Raw genomic sequence first — 20,288 nt, 5'->3', positions numbered from 1 at the left:
ATACCCACACACCAGCCAGGGACACCCAACCTACAAGAGCATCTCAGCTGCCAGGGAGCTTCACGCATTTTCAGCACAGCAGATACTATAAACATAAGCTTCTCATGAGACTCTCGGCCACAGGCAAACCAAATCATCCCATCTGCTTGGCTGGGAACAAGAAATCCTTGGTCTGAAAACCACCATTCATTATTTGGGGGTTTACAATTCAGTTAAGGAGCATCTTAGCCCTGAAAACAAACTGGCTCTCCAGCCACCTAGCCTGTGGAAACTTGCTCCAAAACATCTCCCACTTGGTGTCCAGCCACCGATTGAGTGGAAACTGGAGAGCTCAGGCAAAGAAGCCTCAGATGTGACACCCTTGTGCGCTCAAGGCACCAAGACAGAAGTGCTGTAAGGAAAGGCAGCTGGATGCTGGGTGATGCTTCCAGTCTCAGAAGGCAGAACTTGGAGACAGATGTCAAGGTGAGACCCACCAAGTCCCTTGTGCTTGGCCGGAGATGCGCTCACAGGGCTGCCACCTCGTGCTCCTTCCCACGGCTCCAGCACCTTACAAGCAACATTAGAGCCTCCCCTGCTCAGCACAGAAGCAACTCCTGCCTGCTGCAGGCACAGAGCACACCTGCAGCCAGGTTTCATGCTCAGAGGACTTGCCAGACAAGCCTTGGGTGCTTAGCAAGGGAAACTGCTGGCCACAAAGCACCTTCATGGAGCTGCATGGTAGGAGTGACACAAAACCCATACAAGGCTTGCAAGCACCTCAGCACCCCAATGCCAAACCCAACGCTGGTACCTCGACCTGCTCCCTTCAGCCTCAACAACCCTGCTCCCATGCTTGGCTGTGCTCCCGCTAGCAAACTCACCGTCTCTTTTTCCAGCCCAAACCTTCCTGCCCTCCCAGATAGACGGAGGGGGACAAAGCCATTCCTTAGTCCTGCTTGTCAGTGCAGACAAGGTCACTGCCACATCTCCTAGCACTGCTGCGTGGAGAAATCAAGTGAGAAAAAGCCTGACCTCCAAGCTAGCAGCTAGGATGCTTAAGGGCTAAAGAAAAGCCTTGGCTGGGGGGCTCTGCCCCTGCATCACAAAGTTTTTTAACTAACGACTATTTAACGTGCAACACATGAGCAGTCTCCAGAGGGGGAAAAAAAAAATAAGAGGCCAGGATCATCTTCAAAGTGAAGGAAAAAGATTTGTTTCATGATGCGGGCTCACAGCTAGTATAGGCTCCCTGCCTCACGCTGGGCAGAAAAGGAGGGTCTGCACAGGACCGCTCTGCTCCCAGCTGTTTTTGGCCTTCAGCTACATTAGGGGTGCAAAGAAGCACCTTCACCTTGTCTCTTTAGGGCAGCAACATTAACCTCTGAACACTCCCTGGCTCATGATATGGGCCAGGGCCATAAGGCCAAAGTGTCAGTAGGCACAAGGTAGGGCTTCACACAAGCTCAGTCGTGCCAGGACCTGGAAAATTCAGAAGGCTCAGCAGCACAAATACAGGCACAGAGGGGCCCTGAAGGGCCCCTGAGCTTGGCAAAAGCTGCGCTGAGGAAAAAGTTAATGTGAGCACTTAGATATGGCCCTAAAGCATCCAAATCCCTTTGTGCATATGTCCAACAGCTTCCCTCAGTGAAGTAACACTGAACAGCTCTCTGATGACGCTGTGCTGAAAAAGATAGGAAATTAAGAATAAACAGCAAATTTCTTAATGGACATTAAGAAAAAAAATTGGAAGTTTCATGTAAAAGCACAGCTTCACATCTATACAGATCCTGCGGCTGTCACTATGCCACGTGCCAGTGCTCTTATTTCAAGGGACTCCACGTCACTTGTGCTGAAGCAGCAGCACCAACCTCTGAGCTGGTCTGATACCAACCGATCGCCCTCCAAACTTAAAGGCTGGGGATATATTGGCACGCTCTGCACTACAAAACGCTACACCCAGCTTTTCTTGTAGAAGCAGGGACTACTGGCTCAATCTTGTTTCAGTATACACAATAAATCCTCTTTCTTCTTCCTTCTGCAAAGATAAACCATCTCTCTCTGGACTAATTGGTTAATTTGCCTTTCTATTACACTTTGCTGGAAGAGTGAGACAGGAGATCTGTTCAAAGTGAGAATCAGGATGCTATTGAACAATTTTGTTCAGCTACATCTTCTTGCCCTCTTCAGGCTTAAGTAGCAAGATCACATTTTGTGACTACAAATCACCTGCTTAGCTATCATTACCATAGAAACAGCATCTCAAGGAAGCCAGGAAAGGAGAAGCACAATTTCCAGGACTAATCTCTTGTCCCTCCAGCCCACTGCTAAGTGGCTGAGTGCTTTCTAAATCAAGTCTTGCTACCCAGGAAGCCTCACCCGTCGCCTTTATAGTGCAGTGCCTCTGTATTTTATCACTTCGGTACTGTCATCCTGCAATTTATTACAAAAGCTCTACCATAGCCAAGATAATTAATAAGAGCCTAGTGTTACACCTTCCTGTTATTTCTTTTAATAAACTTCAACTCTCAGCTGACAGCGAGCTGGACCAAGGGTCTGCTGGAGATTCCACAGCTCCACATGCTATAATTTACAACTGTGGCTCCTGCCTGAAATATTAACAGTACTACTGTCCCTTTCCCAACTGCCTCTCCCAGCACCTGATCTCTGCTCTCCTGGCTTTGCAACTTGCATCAACTCTCCCTTTTTATTTCCTCTTTTTCTGGCATCTGGACCACATTTCATTCCGGTTCGCAATACATCGGAGCTTCCACGCAGCTAGAGGCTTTGGAGTGGAAAAGCAGAAACCAAAGGACTATTAATGGATCCCCAGGTCAGGAGCAAGCGGCCGTACGCGGGGTCAGAGCTGACTCCGCAATGGTGAATTCAGAGCAGCACGTTCGCTAAGCAGTACCTCTCTTTAGTAGCTACTGTCAAGACCTCATTCAAAGTTCATGGAAATCATAGGAAGACTCCTATGGATAGCAGATTGTTTCCCCATGTGATCCCTTACTCTGCAGCAAATGTTTGGACACGTCACATCCACTAGCCTGCTAAGGAGAGCTAAGATGAAAGGAACAATTCTGTACTCCCCGGGGGCTTAAAGCATATGAACCTCCGCTCTGCTGACACGCAATCGTTTGTTAATCTACCATTCCACTGCACACCCAAGCTGGAACAAGGGGCACTGCCAGCATCCCGAAAAACCACCCTCCCTCCCTTTCTGAGCCATCTCTCAGCTTCCGCAGTATCAATTTGCAGTGCGCAGCACAGGCAGCACGATGTTCACATCCTGACCAGCTGCCTTCCCCAACCAGGACCCCGAGAGGTCAGGCATCAGCCGAGTTCTCGGACAAGCTCCTGTGAACCTCAAGCCAAGTGTTTTAACCTCAATTTTCAAAACCTTCCAAGTGAAATACGTCTGCATATTCACGCCCAGTTCTCAAACGAGTTTCAAGCTCTGGAAAAACATCAACATTAATTGAATTCAAAGATGCTAAACTGCAGACAGGTAAGCGGAGGCAGGAGTACCACTCGGCAACCTCACCTTGGCTGGCTCCAGCCTCGAACCCAATTATCCAGCACACACATGGATTGGCTGCCGGAACAGCAAATATTCCCTATTGACTGGATTACTCCTGTAACACTACAGCACTGGCTGTAACCCCGAGGTGCTACAGAGCAGGCTTTGGCTTCACCGAGTTATTTCCCACCCTTCAGCCAAGGGGCAAGGCTGGACAACCTGTTAGGAGCAAGCTGCACCCTCCTGGAGTAGTCCAGCCTTTGGCTTTTCCCTCGACGTAGACAGGAATTGCTTCTCAGGAAATCACCTATGGATTTAGAAGGCAAGGAAAGGACAGTCAGGGTGAGTTGGCTGCGCAGTCGCTCTGAGCTAGGCCATTTGTTGCATTTTGCATCACAAGCCTTCACGGCATTTTCTAGACAGAGCGAGAATAAATTGTCTCGTCCCTCATTTACAGACGGGGCCTGTGCTGGTTTTGGCTGGGATAGAGTTAATTTTCTTCATAGTAGCTAGTATAGGGCTGTGTTTTGGATTTGTACTAAAAACAGTATTGATTATTGTCACGAAGGATGAGGAAAAGGCTGAGGTACTTAATGCCTTCTTTGCCTCAGTCTTTAACAGCCACACCGGGTATCCTCAGGGCATCCGTCCCCCTGAGCTGGATGACAGGGATGGAGGGCAAAATAGGCTCCCCATGATCCAGGAGGAAGCAGTTAACGACCTGCTATGCCACCTGGAGACTCATAAGTCTATGGGGCCTGATGGCATCCACCCAAGGGTGCTGAGGGAGCTGGCGGAGGAGCTTGCCAAGCCGCTCTCCATCATTTATCAACAGTCCTGGTCAACGGGGGAGGTCCCGGATGACTGGAGGCTTGCCAACGTGACGCCCATCTACAAGAAGGGTCGGAAGGAGGATCCGGGGAACTACAGGCCTGTCAGCCTGACCTCGGTGCCGGGGAAGGTTATGGAGCAGCTCATCTTGAGGGCGCTCACGGGACACGTGCAGGATACCCAAGGGATCAGGCCAAGCCAGCACGGGTTCATGAAAGGCAGGTCCTGCTTGACCAACCTGATCTCCTTCTATGACCAGGTGACCCGCTTAGTGGATGAGGGGAAGGCTGTTGATGTTGTCTACCTGGACTTCAGCAAAGCCTTTGACACTGTTCCCCACAGTATTCTCCTAGAGAAGCTGGCGGCCCGTGGTTTAGACAGGTACACTCTTCGCTGGGTAAAAAACTGGCTGGATGGCCGAGCCCAGAGGGTTGTGGTGAATGGGGTGAAATCCAGCTGGCGGCCGGTCACAAGCGGAGTCCCCCAGGGCTCAGTTTTGGGACCGGTCTTGTTTAATGTCTTCATTGATGATCTGGATGAGGGGATAGAGTGCTCCCTCAGCAAGTTTGCAGACGACACCAAGTTGGGAGGGAGTGTTGATCTGCTTGAGGGTAGGAAGGCTCTGCAGAGGGATCTGGACAGGCTGGATCGATGGGCTGAGGCCAACCGGATGAAGTTCAATAAGGCCAAGTGCCGGGTTCTACACTTCGGCCACAACAACCCCAGGCAACGCTACAGGCTTGGGGATGAGTGGCTGGAAAGTTCCCCTGCAGAAAAGGACCTGGGGGTGTTGATCGACAGCCGGCTGAATATGAGCCAGCAGTGTGCCCAGGTGGCCAAGAAGGCCAACGGCATCCTGGCTTGTATCAGAAATGGTGTGGCCAGCAGGAGCAGGGAGGTGATCATGCCTCTGTACTCGGCTCTGGTGAGGCCGCACCTCGAATACTGTGTTCAGTTTTGGGCCCCTCACTACAAGAAGGACATTGAGGTGCTGGAGCGTGTCCAGAGAAGGGCGACGAAGCTGGTGAGGGGTCTGGAACACAAGTCTTATGAGGAGCGGCTGAGGGAGCTGGGGTTGTTTAGCCTGGAGAAGAGGAGGCTGAGGGGAGACCTTATCGCTCTCTACAACTACCTGAAAGGGGGTTGTGGTGAGGTGGGTGTTGGTCTCTTCTCCCAAGTGACTAGTGACAGGACTAGAGGAAATGGCCTCAAGTTGCGACAGGGGAGGTTCAGGCTAGATATTAGGAAAAAGTTCTTTACTGAGAGAGTGGTGAAACACTGGAATAGGCTGCCCAGGGAGGTGGTAGAGTCACCCTCCCTGGAGGTATTCAAGGAGCGTGTGGATGTGGCATTGTGGGATGTAGCTTGATGGACATGGTGCTGTGTGGTGTTGGGTGGGTTGTGGCTTGTTATTGTTGTTGTGTGGCGTGGGTTTTGTGGGTTTTTTTTTTTTTGTGGGTTTTTTTGGTGTTGGTGGTTTTTTTTTTTTTTTTTCTTTTTTTTTTTTCAGGTTGGACTCGATGATCTTACAGGTCTTTTCCAACCGTACTGATTCTGTGATTCTGTGATTCTGTGATACACAGGGATGTTTTAGTTACTGCTGAGCAGTGCTTACACAGAGTCAAGGCCTTTTCTGCTTCTCACACCGCCCCGCCAGCAAGTAGGCTGGGGGTGCACAAGAAGTTGGGAGGGGATACAGCCGGGACAGCTGACCACAACTGACCAAAGGGATATTCCATACCATAGGATGTCATGCTCAGTATATAAACTAGGGGGAAGGCTGGCCGGGGGACCGCTGCTTGGGCTGGGCATCGGTCGGAGGGTGGTGAGCAATTGTTTTCACTTGCATCACTTGCCTTTCTTGTTTGTTGTTGTTTTCATTACAATTTTTATTATTATTATTATTATTATTATTATTATTATTTTACTTCATTTCATTTATTAAACTGTTTTTATCTCAACCCACGAGTATTCTCGCTTTTACTTTTCCTATTCTCTCCCCCATCCCACTGGGGCAGGGGGGAGTGAGCGAGCGGCTGTGTGGTGCTTAGTTGCCAGCTGGGCTTAAACCACGACAGTCCTTTTTGGGAGGATGATGGTAGGAGAGAATGTATTGGATAGTGTGCTATCTGAGTATGACAAAACCAGCACAGGGCCACACAAAGATTTAAGGCCAAAACATCCGAAAGCCCACGTGCGAGACGAGACGAGACGAGACGAGGGGGGCAAGACCAGCAGCGGCGAGGCAGGCAGCCTCCATCCCCCTCCACATTTAACCCACAGCCCGCGTGCAGTCACATCGGCATCCCATGGGGAAAAAAGGGAAAAGTTTGGGAAGGTTCTCCTTCAGGGAGCAAAGCTCGCTCCCCGGCCAGCCCTGGGGGGAAGAAGGGGCCCCAACTCCCCCTCCCCACACAGAGAAAGGGCTGCAGCCTCCGGGGGCACCTCACCCAGCACCACAGCCCCACTCTGCTCCACCCGCAACCTCACCCCTAAAGCCTCCCCAAAAAAGCACCCTGGGCGCACCGGCACCGCCCTCCCGCTTTCCTCCGGGGAGGGGACACAGCCACCACCACCCCAGCACGGGGGGTCACCAGCGTCCCCCCACCTCTCCCCCCCCGCGGGGGACACGGGGCACACTCACACACCCGATCCCCGCTGCCAGCCGGGCTGTTGCCCTCCTGCCGAAGGCAACCGGGACTCCGGGCGGGCCCAAACACCCAAATTCCAAATGACAGCCCTGAAGAGGTCACCACTTGGGAAGAGCACATCAAGACAGTCTGCAGGAGCTGATTTCAGCCACCCAGGCTACAGAAGCACAGCACCCAGAGGGCCCCAGCTCTATCCCTGCGCTCAGCCAGGCTCTTCAGCCTCCCTGCAGCACCCATCACTAGAGGGAGAGCCTGGGTAACCCTTGCAAAACCTGCTCCCAGCCCCGAGGGAGGTCAACTCCCTTTGCCGGGGCCTTAAACACCCAGACAAAATCCTGGCAGGCAGCAGGCAACAGCTGATGCAGCCCTGTGAAAGGGGAGCCTCGGAGACCCTGGTGAGCAAGCAGAAGGGGACCAGTGCTCTCTGCAAAAAGCAGCTTTCTTGGATTCTCTTGGCTTTTGCACACAAAGCCCTCGGGGGGCTCCAGCGTTTCCCAAAACACAAACATTCTGCCAAAGCTGCTTAATTTCCGATGGCAGAGAAGGTGAACACTACAGATTATTACTTTTTCGAGCTAATGGGGACTTTGAGGGGTAGGAATACACTGCATTCCCAGAGAGCACAGCGGGGAGGTGTCGCTGCAGCTGTACGCTACCAGCCAGAGTGCTGGCAGCTGAGCAGGGGGAGGCCACAGCCAGCTTGTCCAGTAGCTTCTTCACCATAACCATGGCTCTTGATGGATACAGACACCAGGCAGCCCTGCCAAGCTGCCATTTTTGAACAGCACAGACCTGAAATTAAAATCAACATGGGTGTACATACTTTGCAAGCCTACACACACGGTTCAGGACGTCCTGCAGGATGTAGAAGACTGCAGCCACCGCTTTCTGACCCAGTCTTGGGCTTCACCATGTTTGGAGCTGGAAAGATCATCTGTCTCACAGAGCTTGCTGCCCGAGACACAGGTGTAGCTGAGACAGGGAAGACCAAGTCCCTTCCAGGCTTCTTCCTCAGGACAGGGCTTATCAGTTCCAAGAACACTTGCAAGCTAGCCACAAAGTGAAGCATCAGCCATCTTCCCGAGGGGAGACCCACGCTTTCAAAAGGAGAGCCCAGAAGCTGAAATTCACACCACCACGGATGCTCAGGACCACCAACTCAGAGGAGGTACAGGGTTTACATCACTGCTCCTTCTCCATTCCTGGGGCTGTACATACAACCCCACAGGGACCAACAAGCCCCTCTTCCCTTGCCAACACCCTCTCTGCCCCATGAGCTCACCTCTGTTTTCCTTCACAATATCCAACTCTCACCATCAGGTTCACCTTGGAGCCACCATTCCCAATTCACACTTGGCTCTCAGTTGGCTGCCTGCGTTTCTGGCTCAAAGGACACATTTCAAGCAGCACAGACTGCAGCTAGTCCCAAGCAAGCAGAGAGGGGGGGATCACACTTGCACACAGCCCAGCGCAGAAGCAAGCCACCCACCTCAGCACTTCAGACAAGCCACCCTTCTCCACCCTAGCAGGGTCTGACCAAACCAGGCTGTTGGCCCTGGTCTCCTTAGAGGCACAGCTAACAGTCCGTGCCGGGAGCTGCTCTACAGGGCTCCAAATCCTGCCCCCCATCCCCTGAGAAGCGTTGTTTACATAGCTCTTACCCTCCTGCAGAAACAAAAGAGCATACAGCCAAGGGCAACAGGCACCCATGTTGCATTAGTAACCTCTCCTTTGCTGCAGTGCTAGAGGCACACAGAGCACTATCAGCCGGCATCCCCAAAAGCCCTGCTGCAGGCTCTGAGATGAGACCTGACAGCACAGGCACTGTCTAGCTTCCGAACACCAACACCAACACCCTGGCGGGGGTTGAAACAGGCACATCAGAAACATAGCTTTCCTGTCACCAGTGCTGCACTCACCAGATCAAACCCACAGAATAATTGCACACATCTGGTGTCTTGCAGAGGACAGAGCCACAGCAAAGGCAAAGACCAGAGCTGCAATGAGGATCCAGGGAGAGCAGGGAAGTGCTGGCGCAGACAGCTTACACCATCACAGGGATGCAGATGGGAGCATCCACTACCCCCACTTCAACCCATAAAGGTAAAACTCCAGCACTTGGTTAAAGAAAGGAATACGACTGCAACACTCAGTCATTTTAGATGCTGTCAAAACTTTTCCTCCCAAATAACTGCAGTGACATCACTTACCTAACTGCAACCTCGTGAAGTGCCAATCATGAAGTCCCAAACAGGCAGCCCATAGCCCTCTTTGTCCAGGCAGGGTTCATACTTGTCTTCTTCCGAAAAAAGAAGGAAAAATAGAGTTGGCCCCTTTCAGCCATTTTCCCCCCTGCCTTCCTCTGAGCAATGCAATCCCACATTGCAGGGGAGAACATCGGGTTTTTTGGTAGCACAGACCTCAAGGCACAGCCCTGGATTTGCTTTCTCCCTTTTTATTCCCATGCTGGGAATCCATTTTGTTTCCTCACTTTTTGCTTAGTTTACATCTCACTTCCAAACCCTGAACTGCTTCTCCACTCCTGTTCTGAATCAAGACAAGATTTCAAACGCCTACATTTTGGAGACCCTGCCATTTGCCGTACAGCCATGAAACCCCCCCCAAAATAAATTGGTTTTTCCCCACTGCTTTTTAAAACAAAGTCCTTGGCCCCAACAAGTGTAATGCCTCCTAGGTTTTCTTTTTCCTTAATACTATGAAACCATTTAATCCAGCCAGCTGCCTTTGCACAAATGCAGAAGAACATTTATAAGCCTCAAGAAGTTAATCCCATTTCAAGGGGAATGTCTGACATAGAGGTTAGCAAGGCAGTAACGGGGGCTGTGATTGCCCGGAGACAATGCACAAGAAGATGGGGAGGCTCTGGATGGAGGTTCAGGCCTGACTCAGCAAGGTACTGCCACAGCATCTCAGCCTGAACAAGGAAACACAAAGATGTCAAGGGCACTGATCACTCACGCAGTTACAGGACGGTTCGATAGCTGTTCCTGGGACTGACACTACCTTAATCCTTAGTCTTGGCCTCATGTTTCCTCTGGAAGCTAAAAGCCACCTAAGTCCCCGTGATATTGAGGACAGAAACATGCTGCGGTACCACCACGCTGTAGCACCAGGGCTCAGTGGTCTTTCACGGTCACAGAGGCAGAGCAGGGGTCAGTCTCCCCTCCCGCACACCCAGCCCTTCTCCTCAGCTGGCAGGGTCCCGCCAGGGCATTCTCCATCCCACCCAGTGCCACCGGGCACCACAGGCTGGGGAGTACCGGGCTCTGGTCGTGCATTCCTTCCCCCCCACTTTTTTCCTGGGCTGCTCTATGATCTCAGGAATTCCAGCTGGGCCTCGGCCTTTGCGCAACGAGTTCGGCGGTTAAGCGTCCCTTGACTGTACCAGGAACTCTTGCATGGCTAAGGTGGGGAGCAGCACTGACTGTACCAAGCACTCCTGTTACCCAACTCAAGGCAGGTAACGAGAGCGGGAATAACCAGCCATCCCCTGACAGCCTTGGAACATCCCTTACCTGGGCCATAGCCCGAGTGAAACAGTACCAGTGTTGCTGGAATTCCAGTAACTTTCCAGTAACTTGCTGATGACTAAAGCCAATCATCTTACAAACCTACAAACAGCCGTTCCAAGTGAGCTCTCCTGGACCGCAGCGGGCTGCCACCAGCATCCTCCTCGCAGTGGGACGCCTCTCAGAGTTTCATGAACTCTGCAGTTTGTGAAATGTGGAGGACTGCCGCCAAAAGCTGGCGACGTGACCTGGGCTGAAACCTTCTCCTCCTTGAGGCTCAACTTGCAATGGAGGGGTCTGCTCCATTGCTGTCCCCAGAGCATCCCCCTTGGGCTCCACCACAGAGACAGCCTTGCAACTTTCCCTTACAAAGCAGCACGGGGACTCCCAGGACAACCAGGCCACAGAGAAGAAACCTTCCCCATTTTCTTAACCAACCCAAAACCTTTTCCTCTTTCCTACAGATAGAAAAAATCCCTCCCGTGCCACAGGCAGCACAGAAGATGCACCAAGTATGAAACTGATGGTCACAGATTCGCACTCATCTAATGACAGCTCTGCCAGGGACCAGGAAAGGTGTTTGATCTCACAGGGACTCAGCTTTCCTACCTGCGAGGCAAGTCCAGCAATACTTATTTGGGAAAAGGACAGTCACAAGAGCTAGCAAACAACTCACATTCAACACAGTGCTGTTACTACTATGGAGAGACTTGTCTAGCCTCTCTCTCTGTAATTAGCCCCTTTCTCTAATGTCTGAGCAGCCCAGTGCTTTTAGCAACATATAGAATCACCTTTCTTAGAAGAAAATGGTATCTTTTACCAGTCTAACTTGGTGGGAAGAAAAAGCATCACTGAGAAACCTGATCTTATCCATACCCTTACAGCATGCTGGCTAGATCAACATATCTTTAAAACACATGCCTGCAGCAATCCTGAAAGGCAGGGGAAAAAGCATCTCGGCTTTGTGGATAGAACTGTGATGCAGACGATACTGCACAGGAAAATGAAGGTATAACTTTAACACGAATCAGCTGTTCTCCAGCAACTGCCTACAAGCAGCGTCTTGTCCCATAGCAGACAAAAGGTCTCATACTCCACATTTGCTGTGGGGTTAGATGTCCGGCATATCTGCAGTCAGGTACAGCCGCCTGCCTGGAGAGTTTCACGAACTCTCCAGTTTGTGAAAAGTGGAGGACTGCCGCCAAAAGATGGTCCTTCCATGTCTCTCTTTTTTAATGCTTACCTAGCTTTACTGTGCTCAGAGACAGAAGATGAAACCCCGTTCAGCCACGTGGCAACATGGGCTAGAATGAAATAGCACCCATTCATTCACAGATGACTTGCAGCTCAATTACTAACAGACCAAGAAGCAGCAAGGTGGAGAAAGGCACTTCTGAACACACAGACAGAGGCAGCAGGAGGGCTGCTGCACTTGGGCAGCTCTTTCCATCCAGTTCTTTTCCGAGCAGAGCAGCCCCAAGTGAAAACTGCCCTTCTTCAGCCATTTCAGGAGAAAAAGGGGGTCCATTTGCTCACCATTAGAATGCAATGTGCATGACTCAACATTGCCTTATTCTTACTGACTACAGCCTTCAGGGCATTTTCATTAACTAATGGCCCTGAAAGCAGCAGTCACCAATTTAAGATCTCAGGGGAGGTTTTGAGTACACATTGCAAATCTGACCTAACTCCTATTTACTTCAGACACAAGCAGGAGCAACTGACACAATTTCAATCAGAATTGGGCAGTCTGGATCAGGTCTTGATGTTACAGAATATCTTGAAAAACAAGGTCAAAAACAAGTGCTAAAAACAAGTAAGAAGAATCAGAAGAATGTAAAGAAGATACTTCATAACAAATGCACCTGGCACTTAGACATACTAAAGAAAAAGACTGTCTTCACCAACTCTCTACTAACTAGCAATAACGATTAACACAAGGACGAATCTTAGAAAAATAGAATGGACTGCCAAAACAGTGCCCTAGAGTTAACCTGTCTCACTATAATCTCATTCTAATGCTAAAGAACACACCTCCTAGCTAGAAAAGCCCCCAACCCAATTAAGCCCCCTAGTCTCTCAGCAGGTGTGGTGAATTAAGAGAACTACAACTTTAAGATGAAGTAAGAAAAGTATTAACCAAGAGTAAATTAAGGGGTAGAACCAGGAGGCATAACTAACGTAGTTAACGGTTTCAAATACCTGTCATGATTTTAACCTGGTATGCATGTTAGGAGGAGAAATCCCCCATGCACCCGCCGCTGCAATAAACCAATGTCGGCTTTCTAAACTACCATTTGGTTTGGCGAGTTTTCTTCGTTACAATTTTCGGTAACAGAATTTGGTGACCCAGATGGGACCTGCTCTCCGGAATCTTGACGGACCAGAGGAATCGTAAGAACTCCAGCGTGCACCGGAGTATTTTCGGGGAGGCCCTCCGATTCCCTGGTCGGGAGAGTTTCTGTGACAGCTCTCTGGGAGACTAACGACATTGGTATTTGATATTAATATTGATATTGGTATTGGTTGCTTGCAAATAAGTCATATCTGAATTCAGTACGCGTTGTTAAGTTGCTGGTATTGATATCAGGAGTACACTACTGTATAATTTTGTGTAATCCGTATGCTACTACGGGGATGCCCGGAATCTGGATTTTGATTTGGACACATCTACGTGGTTATTTTACATAATGGGTGCTGGACAATCTACTGAAGGGGGGATTCTTAAGTGTTCCCCTTTGGGGTGTATACTAAACCATTGGAGGAAGTTTGGGGGTGATCCTCTGTACACTCTGGATGATCAGGAGAAATGGCCTAAGAACGAAAATATAAATTACAACATTGCGTTACAGTTAGTGCTGTTCTGTAGGCATGAAGGAAAATGGGATGAGGTACCATACGTGAATTTGTTCTTTGCTTTGCGGGATCATTATAACATACGTAAGGAGTGTGGCTTGATTGCAAGTGAAAGTGGTGTCTTAGCCCTAGAGGCAGAGAAAAAGAAAGCACCTAGGTGGTGTTGTTCAGCATGCAGCATCGGCAAGCAATGCAATAAAAATAAAGAAAGTGGTGAAGAAGAGCAACAGGAGGAGGTAGAGATGTTGGTTGTACCAAGGAGGGGTAGGAACAGAAGGAGAGAAGAGTGAGACAATGATTCTGACAGTTCCAGCGAAGAGGATTTTAGTCTGGTGGCGGAGAGAACTAGGAGGGGAAATGCTTGGAATGTACAGGCCAACGTACAAGCCCCCCTCAGACAAGCCGTAGCACCAGACGGACCACCAGTTTGGGTAAAAGTGCCGTTTTCGGTATCAGATTTAAAGGCGTGGAAGGAGATGGCCGGTGTATATAGGGAGGACCCCGAGTGGGTGGCAAAGGTTATGGAAACTATAATCAAAAATCAGGATCTGGACTGGAAAGATCTGCAAGTTGTCTTGAATAATTTAGTGTCTTACGATGAGAAAAGATTGATTTTGGCTAAAGCTAAGGAGGAGGCAGAATGAGTGCATGTTCAAGCTGCAATAGCAGGATGGATATAGGATCATTTCCCTTCCAATAATCCCAATTGGGATCCTAACGTCCAGGTTCAAAGGTTATTATTATCCGAGTACCAACGAGCGATTATTTATGGTGTCTGGAATGCAATTCCAAAATCAAAGAATTGGTCTAAATTGTATCAGGTCATTCAGGAAAAGAATGATGAGCCCTCTTCTTTCTTTGAAAGACTAATGGAGGCTGCAAGAAAATACACTGATTTGAATCCAGACAATGAAGCAGACGCTGTCTCGTTGGGCCACATCTTTACGGGACAGCCTAATGCGGACATAAAACGGAAATTACAGAAACTAGAGGGGGCAGATGCCCGCTCATTGGACAAAGTGTTAGAGCATGCCTGCAAAGTGTACAACAACAGGGAAAAGGTGGAGGAAGTAAAGCAGAGAAAGGAGAGGCTTAAAGATAATAAGATGCTGGAAGTAGCCATAAAGTTCCCATAAAGCGAAAAAGATTTCCTGGTGGAGTACAGAGGGTCGGAATGCTGCTGGAGAAAAATCAGTGTGCTTACTGCAAACAGAAAGGACGCTGGAAAAGGGAGTGCCCGCAGCTAAGAAGACAAGGTCGTGAGGAGATGCCAAATCAGGCTGCTAACATGATGACAATAGATTCAGACTGAGGGAGACCGGGGGAGGAATCAGAACCCTCCCCAACAGAACCCCTGGTTAGAGTAAAGTTGGGGGATGAAAAAGTACAATTTTTAGTAGATACAGGGGCCACTTATTTGGTATTGAATACATGCAAGGCTAATTTGAGTAATCAGAGTACATCAGTTATTGGTACCACGGGGCAGAAAGAAAATCAGCCATTTTTCCAGCCTTTGAAGTTTACAATTGGGAAAAAGGTGTTAACCCATCCATTTCTTTATATCCCAGATTGCCCTGTGCCGCTAATTAGGATGAGACATATGAAGTAAATTGAATGCACAAATTACTTTTGAAAAAGGAAAAACCCAAATCCATATTCCTGACAATAAAGCTTTGGATGCTCAAGTTTTTATGTTACAGAAGGAAGCCGAGTTACAGGAAACACCAGAAGCAGCTGAAAATCCTGTAACCCCTCTAGTATGGGCTTCAGGAGCACCAGGACGATCCCGAGTGGCAGAAGCGGTAATCATTCAGTTGAAACCAGACACCAGACCGGTAAGACAAAAAGAGTATCCAATTAAATTAGAGGCAAGAAAAGGATTAGAACCATTAATAGAACGATTCATAAATTTTGGATTACTAAAAGAATGTCAACCAGAATACAACACCCCGATCTTGCCAATTAAAAAATCGCATTCAGAAGAGTATAGATTGGTCCAGGACTTAAGGGCTAGAAACGAAATTGTACAGGATGTTCACCCAGTAGTGGTAAACCCGTATACTCTCTTGACCACCCTGAAGGAAACAGACAAATGGTTTACTGTACTGGACTTGAAAGATGCTTTCTTTTGCCTTCCGCTAGCAGCCAGAAGTCAAGACCTGTTTGCTTTTGAGTCGGAAAGCCCTAAGACAGATAGAAAAACTCAATTGTGTTGGACAGTATTACCACAAGGATTTAAAAATAGTCTTACGATCTTTGGACATCAATTAGCCAGAGAATTAGAAGACTGGCAAAAGAGGCATAAAAATACCACCTTACTGCAATATGTAGATGGCACACTGCTAGCAACAAATGACAAGAAGGATTCCATACAAATGAGAACAGAACTCCTAAACTTTTTGGGGACGGCAGGGTACAAAGTATCCCGGGAAAAGGCACAGATCACTCAGCAGGAGGTAACATATTTGGGGTACACAATTTCCCAGGGCCAGTGTAGTCTTGGAACTGAAAGAAAAGAGGCCATTGGCCAGATCCCCAAACCTAAATTGAAACAAGAGCTCAGAGCATTTCCCGGAATGGCTGGATGGTGTCGCCTGTGGATAATAAATTTTGGACTCACTCCCAAACCCCTATATGAAGCTGTACAAGGGGAAGGAAATCTCCTTTACTGGACTCAGGAGTGCAGAGATGCATTTATGAAATTGAAACAAGCTTTAATGAATGCTCCAGCTCCAGGCCTTCCGAATTTGGAAAAACCATTTGAATTATTTGTGCATGAAAGATTGCATATTGCCTCAGGGGTACTGGCCCAGAAGCTGGGATCCTGGAAAAGACCCCTGGAGTATTTTTCAGAACAACTAGACAATGTTAGCAAAGGATGGCCAGCATGTCTCCAAGCAGTGGCAGCTACAGTATTACTGATCCAAGAGGCCTGAGAATTGATGCTTGGGCAAAAATTAACTGTATTTGTACCCCATGCAGTTACAGCAGTGCTGGAACAAAAAGGAGGACACTGGTTGTCACCAAGCTGGATGCTGAAATATCAAGCCATTCTTCTGGAAAAAGACAATGTGGAGCTGGAAGTAACCACGATCCTGAATCCAGCGACCTTCCTAACTACTGATCCTGCTGGAGAAGAATTAGCACATGACTGCAAACTGTAGAACAGATGCGCTCCAGCAGACCAGACCTGAAAGACCTACCGATAGAAAATGCAGACTGGGACCTGTTCATAGACGGTAGCAGCTTTATGCGGAATGGAACACGAAAATCAGGTTATGCAGTAGTAACTGGTAAGGAAGTGATTGAGGCCAAAGCTCTGCCATCCAACGCTTCGGCCCAGAAAGCAGAACTCATAGCCTTACTGAGAGCATTAGAACTGTCAAAAGGTAAAATTGTTAATATATGGACAGATTCAAAATTTGCCTTTGGAGTGGTGCATGCTCATGCAGCCATTTGGAAAGAAAGGGGACTCCTCACATCTCAGGGATCCCCAATCAAATACGGGCCAATGATCCAACAATTACTACAGGCAATTAATCTACCCCGATTAGTGGCAGTTATGCATTGCAAGGCACATCAAACTGGAAATAGCCCAATGCATATAGGGAACCGCATGGCAGATAGAGCTGCGAGAGAAGCAGCTGAAGGTCAAATATTGCTAGTTTTGCCAGAAAGGGTTCAGAGGTTGGGACCTGAGAATCCGCAGTATACACCAGAAGACAATCCATTGGCTAACCTACTGAAAGTGATTAAAAACCAAGAGGGGTGGCGGGTGACTCCTTCACATCAAGTAATAGTTACACAAGAAATCATGCGTGAAATAGCCAATAGGCAACACCAAGAAACTCACTGGGGAATTCAAACAATGGTTGAAGCATTAAAAACACAAGTGCTAAGTGTACGAATGACTGGAATAATTAAGAGCATAGCGAAGAAATGTGAGCTATGCCTGAAGAATAATCCTCGCCTACCCTGAAGACCTTTACCAGGGGTGACAAAGAGAGGAAACAGGAGACTATTGGCAAATGGACTTTTCTGAATTACCACGGCAAAATGGATACCGAGATCTTTTAGTAACGTTAGATACTTTCTCAGGCTGGCCAGAAGCTTTCCCTTGTCGCATCAACAAGGCAAAAGAAGTAGCAAAAGTGCTACTTAAGGAAATAATACTGAGATTTGGGGTACCCATTGCACTGTCTTTGGATAGGGGCCCACACTTCATAGCAGAAGCTGTTCAAAGTTTGACAAAAGCGTTAGGGATAAAATGGGATCTCCATACCCCACGGAGACCTCAATCAAGTGGAAAAGTAGAAAGAATGAACCAAAGCCTAAAAAGACAGAGAAGTAAAATTTGCCAGAAGGCTCAGATAAAGTGGCTGGATGCTTTACCCTTAGCTTTGCTACGGATACGCATCCAGCCTAGAACCAAAGACAAGGTTAGTCCTTTTGAGATCATATATGGTAAACCTTATCAGATGACTGAAACAGGAGTTAATCCTGAAATTGCAGGAAGACATTACCTAAAAGAATATGTTATCTCTCTGGGAAAGTTTTGTCCTCTCTCCACAGATACATCACTGTGAGCACGCCACTATCTTTGGACGTGCCTGTGCATCACTACCACCCAGGGGACCGGGTGTATCTGAAGACACGGTCAGACGAGCTGTTGAAAGAGAAGTGGAAAGGACCTCTTCAAGTTTTACTCACCACCCATACTGCTTTCAAGCTTGAGGGAGTCGCTCCGTGGATACATCGCAGCAGCATCAAGCCAGCCGCGTCACCACAAATGGACTGTCAAACAAGAGGGACCTTTACATTTAAAATTAACGTGGGAATCATGAAGTTCTGGGTTATATCTCTTGCAGCGATGTCAGGAAGTGCGGAAGTTGATACAGATGGAGAGGTCAATACAGATTTGGATGAAAACCTAATTCTAACTTTGATACAAGGGTTTGGCAAAATGCATAGTCTTACCAGCGTTACAGCATGCGTCCCAGTCCCTCACTCGGCCAGTCAGCCCATCCCATGGGGCACTATACAGGTAAATTTATCGTTACTAGAGGAACACGACAACATCACAGGAGCCTTTAAGCAGGCCAATGTCTCTTACTATTTAGACAAAGACAATAAATGTAGATAGAGAGGAAGCGATGTTTTACAAGATGCTACTTTTTGGAGATCAGGGGACAACAGAACAGTATTTGGGAGAGGCTCAGAAAAACAATGCCCCAAGGGATCACATCCCTTACATGCCCAGTTTCTGCAAATAGCATTGGCAGCCTCCGGCGGGCAGGCCGCAGGATTACTGAAACTCTGCGTCACTAATAATACAGTACCTAACGTAACCACCACTCCAGAATGTACTAACCTTAGAACAAAACTCAGAATTTGGACCAGACCTTTGGAAGGACATTGGAAATATATAGGGAATGTGGACTGGGGCTTTAATTGGGGAACGAAGGCTACTTATGTTAGCCGAACCAATTGGATGTGCCCCAGTGTTCTAAATTATAGTGAAATATCAATCCTAAATTCTACCTTGACAATGATAGAATGTTGTAAAAACCAAAATTTTTCAACTAATGATTGTAAACAAGACGTTCCATCCCCAGGCTACACGACCTGGGTTACATCAGATGGGTATTGGACTACCCGACTACGACTTAGTACAATAACTAGACAAGTAACTTCAGGATTACTGACCTTATGTCCTATATGGAAAAAGAGTCCAATCAAAGCTCAATATTGGGGATGAATTAAAAGAGATACCGAGACAGAAAAGGACCCCGATATTTGGACGGAGCCTTCCGCAGCAGTACAATTTGAGTGGGGATTCCAAAGTTTCCCATTACCAGGGCTGATGCCTTTAGAAAATCGAATGTTAATAGAAAATCTGACTTGGCAGGTGGAAGCCTTATCGAGAGCCACTCAGAAAGGATTCCAAATTATCAACAAACAAATCCAAGCTAACACTAAAATGACTTTACAAAACAGGCTGGCCTTAGACTTGCTATTAGTCAAAGAACAAGGAGTGTGTGGCTATCTTAAGGTAGACAAAGAGCAGTGCTGTATCCACATCCCAAATATCACTGAAAACCTGCAAGAACAATTAGACAAAATGAGAAAAGTAGCAAAAGACAATAGGGCGATAAAAGAGGCGGCGGAAAATAATTGGTTCAACAAAAATCTCCAAGAATTAGGTGGGCGGTCTCTAAAAGGATGGTTAGCTGCATTGTTGGATGGAGTAATTCATGTGATCGTGATTGTGATTATTATAGGAATCTGCATAGGCTGTACTAAAAGAACCATTGAAAGAAACATATGGAAGTAATAAAAATCTAACTACTTCGAAAGGGAGGATTGATACCAAAGAATTAAGAAAAAAAAGAAAGTTGCCAAACCTAAACCATGATCATATACGAGCAATTAATGACCCTAACTGCATCGGTGAACTGATATAATGATAATCCCAGAACTTCAGACTGAACTAATATCCAAACCACTGAGAAGACTTGGTATCGACTATGCATAAGATAACTGATTTTTCCACAGAATTGCTTCAATAAGGCTCTTAGAAATTATTATTAATAATATTGATACTATTATAGTATTAATAGTATTATTGCGTGCATAATCAGGTTAGAATTGAAATATTTTATATTCTATTTCTTTTTCCAGGTTGTAAGAGGACGGGTAGATTTGAGAATGTGTGACAAGGTTAATCACCTTCTGCTTAGTTGGTGAAATCCAGGTAAGAAGGATTGAGACTTATGGAAATTATAAAATATATCCATAAGTCTCAAAGGGGGGAAATGTTACAGAATATCTTGAAAAACAAGGTCAAAAACAAGTGTTAAAAACAAGCAAGAAGAATTAGAACAATGTAAAGAAGATACTTCATAACAACTGCACCCA

The sequence above is a fragment of the Gavia stellata genome, chromosome 23 (genome assembly GCF_030936135.1).
Source record: "Gavia stellata isolate bGavSte3 chromosome 23, bGavSte3.hap2, whole genome shotgun sequence".
Taxonomy (NCBI): domain Eukaryota; kingdom Metazoa; phylum Chordata; class Aves; order Gaviiformes; family Gaviidae; genus Gavia; species Gavia stellata.
Note: the sequence above shows the minus strand (reverse complement) of the source record.